The sequence below is a fragment of the Monodelphis domestica genome, chromosome 4 (genome assembly GCF_027887165.1).
Source record: "Monodelphis domestica isolate mMonDom1 chromosome 4, mMonDom1.pri, whole genome shotgun sequence".
In the NCBI taxonomy this organism is placed as follows: Eukaryota; Metazoa; Chordata; class Mammalia; order Didelphimorphia; family Didelphidae; genus Monodelphis; species Monodelphis domestica.
In genome coordinates this window covers 298,726,781-298,739,134 of record NC_077230.1, presented here as the reverse complement: position 1 = coordinate 298,739,134, position 12,354 = coordinate 298,726,781, and positions in this window count along the sequence as shown.

The window sequence follows — 12,354 nt, the reverse complement described above, 5'->3', positions numbered from 1 at the left end:
CTATGCTAGTGTGTGCCAAGAAAACCCCAGATAGGGCCACAAAGAATTGGATGTGACTGAATACAACTGAACAAGAATAGACCCTAGAATTTACTGTGGGGAAAAGGCAAGAAGGAAAAGAAGAGCTGGAATCAGGAAGATCTGAGTTCAAACCTGACCTCTGACACTAATTAGATATGTTGCCCTGGTCAAGTAACTTAACCTCTGCCTATCTCAGATATAAAAAATGTAATTGATGTTATATCAGGTATAAAAAATGGGGATAATAATGGCACCAACCTCAGAGGTAGTGAAATTAAAGTAAGTTTTGGCAAAACATCAGTCACATAACAATCTTGTTTGGGTCCTTACACAGTAGTTTTAGTTTCACCTCCCTCTATAAAAGTCCTAGAAAAAGAATCTTGGTTCCATTCCTTGATAAACTAGTTCTTAGAGAAAAAGAAGGCAGAGTTCCAGAAGAAGAAGAAGAAGAAGAAGAAGAAGAAGAAGAAGAAGAAGAAGAAGAAGAAGAAGAAGAAGAAGAAGAAGAAGAAGAAGAAGAAGAAGAAGAAGAAGAAGAAGAAGAAGAAGAAGAAGAAGAAGAAGAAGAAGAAGAAGAAGAAGAAGAAGAAGAAGAAGAAGAAGAAGAAGAAGAAGAAGAAGAAGAAGAAGAAGAAGAAGAAGAAGAAGAAGAAGAAGAAGAAGAAGAAGAAGAAGAAGAAGAAGAAGAAGAAGAAGAAGAAGAAGAAGAAGAAGAAGAAGAAGAAGAAGAAGAAGAAGAAGAAGAAGAAGAAGAAGAAGAAGAAGAAGAAGAAGAAGAAGAAGAAGACATAGAGATAACTGAGAGAACTTCGTCAGACAGCATGGCTGCAGTCAGAAAGACCAGGGAAGAGGAGAAAGAAGTAGAAGAGGACTGAAGATAGAAGACAGCATAACAGATTTGCAGAGGAGAGAACAACAGACTTAATACTGATAATGGTAATGGACTTTATGGAGAAATCCAGAGCAGAAAAAGTAGACAAGTGGATCATGGACATGAATTGTTATATAACACAGTACGTTTTCTACTATAGACACAAACACCACCACATATAGTAATGCAAAGAAGTATGAAGACAGAAGACAGAGACAACAGACAACAGAAGAGGAGGAATATCTGAAGATTTGGTGAGTAAGGTTATATCCAACATGCACATTTAGGGAACACTAATCACAACTTTTTGCTAGATTGTTATAAGATAATATTTTAGATAAATTTGCTTTAATGTATTAGTTTAATATGACAGTATATTCTTTTTAACAACTGTTTTGGAAAAGTTTTGTATTTTGCATTTTATTATTGTATTAGTTTGCACTTGTTTTGGAATTTTCTATTATTGTTTTGTTTTTGCAAATGTTTGTATTTTAATTTTGCTTTCTGTAAAAGTGTTTATTGTATTTCCCTTTTTCCCTTATGTTATGTCCCTAGAGTAAGGAAGTGGGTAAGAGTAGGATACAGAGATAAGCATAGGATAGGATGGTTGGTTTGTTATTTTGGGGTAGTATAATTAAGTAAGTTTAGAATAAGGGAATTTATATATTTATTGGCTATCATATGAGAAATTTGTCTTCAACAAATTTTCTCAGATTATCAGAGGGAGGAATGTTATAGAGAAATTATAGACAGAAGCATAAGATGGAAAGTTGACTTTAAGAAACTGGCATTGGCACAAGCCAAAGAATTTTGGAGAAAGTATTCTAGAAGCCTGGAGGTAGAGGAGGAAGAGTTAACTGATAGACAACTGACACTTGGTCCTTGGTCTTAGTCTTGAACTGCTACTTTGATCCTGGTCCTGTCCAATCAGAGGGAGGAAGAGCTACTTCTAGGAGCTTTTCCTATCTCAAGTCTTTGGAGAACAAAGACCAACCCTTCAATCCTTCCCTGTGGTTCCTGATCAGCTGGAGAACAGTTTGGAGCAGACCTGGTTATCCCTGCTGTCTGTGACTGTGTGTCAACTTGTCTGGGCTTTAATCTAAGTTAGGTTAGGCCTTGGGGGCCAACCGAGGGTCAAACCCTGCTGGGTGAGCTCAGTCATCTGAGTCACTTTTATCAAACCCCTGTAGACAACTTTGGGAGAGTAGCTGAGGATTATAGACATGTAGTGTTTAGACAGGATTTGGGGTAACATCTAGCCAGTACAGGGAGGTGGACAGGGAGCCAGAAGAACAGAAGAGCTTCATCTTGTGATGTGCTTAAGTTTATTTGGGGGGGAACTTAGAGAACTAGAGATAGGGAACTCCTTCCCCCCAACCCTCTTTCCCTAACCTTAATTTGTAATAAATTATGTGTTTTCCTATATAACATCGTCTTCAGGGCCCTTACCGGCTACTGGCTCAGTGAAAGGAAAGTGAAATCCACTTTACTTTCATTAACAGGAACCAAAATACCCAGAGACCACAGCTGAGTATTTAGGCAATCTCCTAAGTGGAAATCAACATCTATCCACCTTAGTCCCTTCATCACTAACCTGTTTTTTCAGAGGGTTTTTGTGGGGAGCAAATGAAAAAGTATTCCTAAGATACTAAACCTAGTACTACTTGGTGGCACATAGTAGCTATTTAATAAATGTGTTTTCCTATCCCTTCTTCCCCTTCCTAGACATGGGGCTAATGTGAATAATGTTGCAGAGATGGGAGACAACAGGTTAAAAAATGTGGGATGAAGAGCACTTTACTTTGGCTGGCTCCTAGGATAAATGAAGGGGCGTCATTTGATTGAAGGTAGATTACAAAGGCCTTTTGGCTTTTAAACAGGCTGCTCCTATATCTGAAATACACTCCCTCTTCACAAGTATGATCTCCCTCAGGAAACCTATCCTGATTCCTACCTGCTCTCCCCCCAGTTCTAGGGCCCTCCTCCCAGAAATTACTTTGTATCCACTTTCATAGGTTTTGTATTAATTTTCTGCAGACATGTCATATCCTTCCTATATAATGTAACTTCCTTGAGGGCAGGATAACAGGGGTGGCCCCGGCATAGATCTCATCGGTTTGCTCAGCTCACACAGTATCTGATGTGATGACTGCTCTAGAGTTTGCTTCCTGGAGAATTGTGACGATGAGCCTTGAAAAGGCTGGAACAAGTGTAACCATTTTGTAACTGTTTCCAGTCAGCTCTTTGGCCCAGAAGAGGATGTGATGGCACGACCATTCAAAAAGGCTGGTTAGTTATGGCACCATTGGTGTCTCATCAGATTCCAAGAGTGATAATCTCCAAAATGCCCCAAGAGCAAGTGAGGCCCCAAAAGGAGGTGGCAACAGTAGACAGGCCTTTTCAAATGTCTCCACAATCAGTCCAAGAGCCTCCTCTCTACCATGTCATTAGCTGGCCTGAAGCTGTTGTGGAAGGTTTACCCATCATCTTTGCAAGGGATTTATCCTATACATCTATAGGATTCTCCCAGAAGCAAGCTCTATAGCCTTCTCCATAAATGTACCATACCTGTGTCTTTGGGTCTTCAGGATTTATTAGAGAGCTTGGCACATGGTAGGCATTTAACAAATATGTATTGGATAAAATTCGCATATTCTATTCCCTTTGTCCAAAAGGCTTTCTCCTTAGAGGCCTTTTTTTATTTTATTTAAAAAAATGTTTTATTTAGAATATTTTTCCATGATTACATGATTCATGATCTCCCCCACCCCCCACTTTCTCCTCCCTCCTCCCAAAGCCCAAAGCAGCTCTACTGGGTTATTCATGTATCATTGTTCAAAACCTATTTCCGTGTTATTCATATTTGCAGGAGAGTGATCTTTTAATGCCAAAACCCTAATCACATCCCTATTGCACTACAGGATCGATCATATATTTTTCTAATGCATTTCTGCTCCCACAGTTCTTTCTCTGAATGTGGATAGTGTTCTTTCCCATAAGTCCCTCAGAATTGTCCTGGATCATTGCATTGCTGCTAGTAGACAATTACATTACCTTCAATTGTACCACAGTGTATCAGTTTCTTTGTACAATGTTCTCCTGGTTCTGCTCCTTTCACTCTGCATCAATTCCTGGAGGTTGTTCCAATTCACATGGAATTCCCTTAGAGGCCCTCTTAAAGTCTCACCTACATTAGCCTTTAAAAAACCTTCAGGGGTGGGGGGTAGCTGGGTAGCTCAGTGGATAGAGAGCCAGGCCTAGAGATGGGAAGTTCTAGGTTCAAATCTGGCCTCAGACACTTCCCATCTGTGTGATCCTGGGCAAGTCACTTGACCCCCATTGCCTAGCCCTTACCACTCTTCTGCCTTGGAATCAACACTTAGTTTTGATTTGAAGACAGAAGGTAAGGGTTTGTTTTTAAAAAAAGAACTACATAGAACAATAAATATTATACCCACCATATAATGGTAATATAACAATCTTTGTTTATAATATGTTTACATATAAATATTGGATTACATATAATACTTATATAAAATAAGATAAAAATGTGAGTATTAGATGAAATATTTTAATACAGAAAATATATGTTTAGTAAAATATATATTTAATGGGCCTAGTTTCTGTTATATATTTTACATGACTTATAAAGTTCGTTTTATCAGTACATCTTTCTTTTTCTTTGTTACTTCTTTATGTTGTATTTTTTAGATTATTAGTACTCATACCACAATTTCTGACTGAGCCAGTATTAAATCATCAACTGAATTGAATTTTGTCCTGCATTAAATAAAATTATTTTATATCATGTATATTCTAGCCTGAACCAAAACCACCACTGAGTCTAAAATACACCAGTGCTTGACAAGTACCAACAACCAGGTTATGAGAGTGTCTAATAATTCATTGTGGTACCTAGGATATTTGGTAAGACTTTAGTTGAAACTACCCACGTATTTCTTTCTTAATCCTTGCTTACAGATTTTTAGGAAGGCAGCATGGTATAGCAAAGAGAGGTCAGGATTTAGAATGAGGGGATCTTGATCTAGAAACCAACTTCAACATTTACTAGCTACATGACCTTGGACAAACTCCTTAACCTCACTAAGTTTCAGGTTCTTAATTTATAAATGAGAAATAATGACCCTTTGTATTTTCCCCTTAATGGACTGCAAAAACGTGCTTGTAAATTTTAAAGCATTATATAAATGTGAATTGGTGTTATCTATGCTGTGATTTCCTCAATTTAGGAAACTCCTGATGAAGTTTCTTCCATCTATAGGGATCTGTGTTTGTCCTGGGACTTTCTAGTCTAAGACAACTTCCTGGGGCGTGAGAGTTAATTGACTTGTCTATGATCCTACAACCAGTATTTGTCAGAGATGGATCTTGAACTCAGATTTTCTGAATCACAACTGATTATGCATTATGCGGTGCTATCCATTTATTATTATTATAATTTAATAGATATTCTTTAACAGAAATAATAATGATGACAATGTGGAATAGTTAAATATATACTGGTTCCAAAATCAGAGGATCAACATTACTGAAAAATATGAGGGGAGGGAAAAAAAGCTTTTGAGCCCCAAATTATTTGTCACAAAGTCATACATTTGACTCTAAAACACTTGAGTTGCTTGTTTACTCATACTAGATACTGCTAAAATAAACTTTATCTTATTTTTCAGATTTTGCAAATCAGCAACCCTGTGTTAGAGGAGGGAGGCACTATGGCATGATAGGACAAATTAAGAACTTGAAGTTAGGAAGACCTGGTCTCAAAGCCTACCTCTGACACATATTAGCTGTGTGTCCCTGTACAAATCACTTAATCTCTCAATTACTCAAGCTGCTCCCTTAGAATATGTTGCAGGAGTTCCCTTCATGAATGAAATCACAGATCTGGATCTCCCCCTAACCTTAGAAAACAAACAAACAAACATTAGAGGGGAGTTGCTAGAAGGTAAAAAGGGAAAAGAAAAACAAAAAAGTAAGTATATAAGCTCAAAAAACAAAACTAAGTTCAGTATATAGCTAGACAGTTATTGTTTACACATTTTCAGTTGTATCTAACTCTTCATGAGTTTTCTTGGCAAAGATATTGTATTGGTTTGCCATTTCCTTGTCCATTCATTTAGCAGATGAGGAAACTGAGGCAAACAGAATGAAGTGACTTGCCCAGGATCACACAGCTACTAAATATCTGGGGTCAGATTTGAATTTATATCTTCCTGATTCCATGCCCATCACTCTGTGCACTGTGCCACCTCACTGTGCCATCTATTCTAAAAGTGCCTGGGAATATACGAATATTTTGTAGTAATGGATATGTACCTCCTCCTAATGATGGCCATGACTCCATCAAGGAGAGAAGAAACTTCTTGATAATCCACTGGAATTAAACATTTCTTAAATGAATGCAGTACATAAAAGAAGTTAGCTTAAGTTATCTGGAAATTTACTCTGTGAAACCCATCATTCCTACTGCATTACAGCTGACCTAACTCATTGTCAAAGCTTATTTTAACCATGTGGTACTGTGATGTGTAAACTACAACCAGCTGTTAGAAAATTTACCTGAAGGGACTGTAGTTCTGCTTTCCAAAATGACCAAAGCCCTTTAATTTTCTGTAGTCACATTGCTAAAATGAGTTGCACTCTCCAGCTGTCAGTTAATTGGTCAGTCAGTTGATAAGCATTTATTAAGCGCAAACAATGTTCCAGGCATTGTGCTAAGTGCTGGAGATATAAAGAAAGGCAAAAGATCATCTCAGCCTTCAGGGACTTCACATTTTAGGGGTGGGGGTGGGGATAAAATTTAAGCCACTATATGTAGACTATATGTAAGGTAAATAGGAATTAATCATCAATGAAGAAATAAGCATGGGGGACAGCTGGGTAGCTCAGTGGATTAAGAGGTAGGCCTGGAGATGGGAGGTCCTGGGTTCAAATGCAGCCTCAGACACTTCCTAGCCATGTAATCCTAGGAAAGTCACTTAACCCCCAATGCCCAGTCCTTGTCACTCTTCTGCCTTGGAACCAATACTTAGTATTAATTCTAAGACAGAAGGTAAGTTAAAAAAAAAAAAAGAAGAGGCATCACTGAAGGGGATGGATGAGATCACAGATCCATTAAGTATTTAAATATCTATCTCAAATATTGCATCTCTCCTAGCATATTCACTGGAAATAAGTAGAGGTTTCCACAAAACCGACTTCTTAGCATGTATTAGATATGCATATAAAATGTCCATCTGCAGAACTTTACCTGCCTCTCTGTTGAAGGGTATATTTCTATAACAGTTCAATCCTTGAGTGTCAAATGAAGAGCAACAAAATGATGTGGACATTGAAGGGTGATAGTCAATCATTTGTGAGCATCTTTTGTTTACATGGAGATGAGATGAAAAACTAGCTCTGCGTATTATTTCCCTTTATATTTAAGTGCACATACCTTTAAAAACTCAAGAGGATTCCCCTGTGGCAATTTTTAATAGCAACTGGAAAAACTGGAGTATGGTAATATGCAATAAAACACACAAAGGACCTTCTGTTGTTTTACTGTTTCTAAAAGTCTGGGCCACTGGTAACTTATTTACAAAGAGCTCCTGTACATCTCTAATGTGTATTTTTTTTAACATCCCTTACAGATTATTTTTGACTTGGCCAGGCAGGGAGCCTATTTTAAACCCTCAATTTGAAAATCATGGAAGCTTTATAAAGTCCTCCACCTGCATTTCTTTTTAGGAACCCAGTTCTTTATTCTCTAAAGGATGAAAACCCCCAGCATATAAAAACTTTGTTAAGCTGTCACTATCAATAGAGTACAAAAAAAATAATGGTTGACAAAGAAGAAACAAATTGCATCTTCGAATAAGTTTTCTTCAAGCTCTTGTTAAAAGCTATAACCTCTGATGTTAACTAAATTTAACCCATTCTGACCCTTGTGGTGGCCCTTAACCTTTTCTTTATTCTGCTTCCTGTGGTTGCTGGAGAAGCCTGGCCCAATCATTGGAAAAGCGTTCTCTGTGGCACACAAAGGCCCAGCCTCACTGCTACTCTGTCAGGAGGCACAGAATAGACTGAGGGGTCAGCACCTGTGCTGAGAGCAGGTGACAGTGAACTGGCTGGATCATTCTAGGGCAACTTGTAATAGTTTCTACCCTTCAAATATCGTTCTGCAGTTTCAGGCATTCAAGCCAGTGAAGTTCAGGTTTTCTTTGTGAATGCAGACTTTAAACAAATTAATCTATTGCTGTTCAACTGACTGTAAAATTAGTAGATTTACTGTTGCAAAAAAAGGGGGAGGGCTTTCACTTCCACTTTAATAAGGTCACGGATGTGTCCTAGGCTGCCAACAAAGCAGCCTTTAAAATCTTTGCAGCTGAAACCAGCAACTTGCAAAAAAAAAAAAGTCTGAAAAACAATGTCTGAAATATACAGTGGAAAGTCTTTGCCATACAGTTAACATGGAAAAGTCCACATTTGAGAAGCTTCCTCCACTGGGATGTTTCCCTTTAATTGTATTTCATATAACAGGAGAGCAGGGTGGAGCACAAAATTGATTTACTATTAACGTTTTAATATGTTCAGTCAGTCTTACTTTTCACCAAGGAAAATAGCTCTTGGTTTAGCGTGGTTTCATCAAATGGCCAAAATGATGTAACTGAAAGGTTTTGATTACTTTAACTATGTGCTTTTTATTATTTAAAACCTAAAATAACAAAGGAAAATTTGATTCTGTTATACTTGAGTTTTTTGTTGATTTCATGTAAGCGGATATTTTGGAGGATTTATGTGCTTGGTCTTTGGGTTTTTTCTCCCCATGAGTATAAGGAAAATTATTTATCTTAAAATGTTTTCTCAAAATTACTAATGGATAAATGATTTATCCTTAGAATCCATTTGCTGGATGTTAAAAAATGTAAATATGTTCTGTGTCTTCACAGAGTAAATAGACTTCTGAACCATATTCTACTTTTACTCTTCTATACAAGAGACTTTTCAAAGAAGATAAAAGGGATGTTCATTTGTAAATGCTCTTTTATTTAGCAGATTTGAAAGTCTTTCATTCATTATATGTCCTTCATTTTAGACAAATCCAGTTTGCTTACTCACAGGATCAGCATGTTTTAACAATCATTGCCATCATATATAATATTAGAAATAATGAATGTGGGACCTTAACTCTTCATAGATCTTAAACATGATAAACACATTTGCTTTAAGTTTAATATTTTGGAAGGTATGAAGAGTTCTGACACAGACATAGTCACAAGATATTCCTCAACTTTGCTGAGAAAATAGATTTGAGCTAGCTTTTTTTTTTAAAGAAGCATTTCCTAAGTTTTATAATATTAGAATAGACCACTTTGAGAGCTGTGATGTTTTATTCTTTTAAATCGAATAAATTTTTACTCAGGCTGTTTAGTTTGGCCTTGATCTTTTCCAAAATCTTCTCTGAAAAACAGTTGTCTATATTTGACATTTCCAGTTGCTCACCATTTATTCTCTTCAGAACTTTGTAGTCTAGTTTAAGTCCCCAACACTCTATTGGCACTATTCTCTCAAAGGTCACCAATAATCTCTTAACTTCAAATCCAATGGCCTTTTTTCAGGCTCTTATCTTCTTTGATCACTCTATAGTCTTTAACATTGTTGACCTCTCCCTCCTTCTGGATACTTCAGGCCACATCTTCCTGATTCTCTGCCTATATCCTCCTAACTGTTCCTCTGTTAATTGGACTGGTTCTTCATTCTTTTTAAAATCTCTTCTGGTGGGTGTATCCCAAGGCTCTTTTCATCTCTATTCTTTCTCAATTGGCAATCCTATTTATCCCCCTGGCTTCAGCTCTTACCTTCTGAAGATGGTTACCAAACACAATATAAATGTGAACTATTATTATTATCATCTTTATCACCAGCCCCAATCTTGCTTGAACTTCAGGCCCAAATTAAGAATAGTCTAGAGGTCATCTTTACTCAGATCCTTTGATTAAGAATTGGAAGGGATCTATGAAAACCAATTTCTTCATTTTATACATGAGGAAATTAAAGCCTAGGGAGCTTAAGTAAATTGCTAACAGGCACAACAAATAATAACTGATCTTTATATGACACTTTAAGGTTTGTATGATATATTACATATTACATATATCATCTCATTTGAGCTTTGCAACAACCCTATGATAGGTACTATTTTTATTTTCATTTTACAGATAGGGAAGCAGAGGTTGGAGACAGATTAAGTGATTAGCCTCAATTCACAATCTAGTAAATGTCAGAAATGAGAATTGAACTTAGATCAAGTCAAGACAAGTCAAGTCAAGAAACATTTATTAAGTACTATGTTTCAAGTACTTACTTAGTAATACTAATTTAAAAAATAGAAAAGAAAATCAATAGAAGAAGGTCAAGAAAGAAGAATCAGAAACAACTGAATTTAACAACTGGGTAGTAGATAAAAGCCTAAATATAAATTATATAAATTACCTAGAAAATAACTCTGTTTTTTGGACAGAGGTAGCTAAATGGTACAATGGATAGAACATTCTACTTAGAATCAGGAAAGTTCATCTTTCTACATTCAAATCTGACCTCAGACACTTATTCGCTGTGTAACCCTGTACAAGTCACTTAACTCTGTTTGACTCAGTTTCCTCATCTGTAAAATGAGCTAGAAAATAAAATGGTAGACCACTCCAGTACCTTTGCCAAAAAAAAAAAGGGGGTCACAAAGAGTTAGACATGACTGAAACAACTAAATGACAATGACAGAAAGGTCCAAACAGCAGTCTGGAACATGGAAAGTTTGGGGAGGCAGTGATCAGACTGTTTACTAGATCAGACTGTTTGGGTTTGCTAAAACTTTGTAGTTCCCTGGTCTGAGCCATCTCAAGTACTCTTGAAGAACACAGCATTCAATACCTGGAAAAAGAAATAGTAGAGCTCCAGAAAATACAGATCATAACTTGATCTTAACATAAAATCCCAATCTAGGAAATAAGAATAGAAGAATGAGTAAACAAAAAATAATTCCTATAATAAAGAGTAATTATGATGCCAGGAACACCTAACACACAAACTCAAAACCAAAGAATTACTCCAAGGGAAGGGAGGGAGGGAGTTAAATCTGATCATATAACTTAGGAAAACTTGTGTAGAATTTTGTTTTTACATGTAATTATATGCATAAAATTATATATGTATATATGGAATTGCTCCCAAACACATAGAAGCAAAATCTTAAAGTAAAATCATAAGATCAATTAGAATTCCTTGCAGAAACATAACAAAAGGAGTGTAACATTATATAAGTGAAATGAGAGCACTAGAGGAAAGACTTGGAAGGAAAATTAATAGTTATAGGAGGTACAAAACTCTACTTAAACAAGAGTCCCTGAAAATTAGAAGAGACTTAGAAAAAGTAATGAAACAAGAAGAAATATTAAAATAAATAAAATAAAATAAATTAAAAATAAAATAAAATATTTTTTAAAATAAATAAAATATTAAAGAAATAAAAAATAAATATTAAAGAAATAATAAAATATATTAAAAGAAATAAAAAAAATTTTTAATGAGAAAAAATGTAAGCTATCTCATAAAAAATAAATAACCTTGAAACTAGAAAGATAGTTTAAGAATCACTGGACAAGCTAAAAACTAAGACTAAAAAAAACCTTGGATATTATATTTCAAGAAATCATTGAATAAAGCTGTCCAGACCTGTTAGAAAAAGAGGATAAAGTAAAAATAGAAAGCACCTACCAATTACCAGAAATAAACCCCTAAATGAAAATTCCCAAGAATATCATACAAAATTCCAGAGCTTCTTGGCTGAAGAAAAATAAACTGCAAATAGCTAAAAAGGAAGATACTTTTGGAGTATTTGAAGATCCCATCAAAACCTGAGGAATCACAGTTAGAATTGCATAAGATTTAGAAAGTATTGTTCTAAAGAATTAGAAAGAGTAGAATACAGTATTCCAAAAGCTAAAAGATAGAGGCTTACAACCAAGAATAACTTTCCCAGCCAAATAGAATATAATCTTAAAGGGGGGGATCACCTTTAATGAAAAAGGCTTTCTAAGTATTTCTGATGAAAATAGTAGGGCTAAGACCATCAAATATAAACACAGAAACCTAGAAAAACCTAAAAAAGTCAATACAAGTGGGCAAAAAAAAAAACAAACAAACAAAAACCGCCCAAAAGTGGATTATACAAAGATGAATGTTTATACTTTAAAGGAGGATTGAAGGTGTTTCTCCAGAATCCTAATGCCATCAATGGTCATAGTGGGAATTAAATAAAACAGAGGCCCTAGAAGAGGTTTTGCTATATTTTAGTGATCTTAAAGGGGGAAAACATTAGAGAGAAAAGAGACTGTAAGGAAGAAAGGGGAAAGAAGGATGGTGGAATTAATTCACATAATCAGATTGTGCAAGCAGAAGCCAAT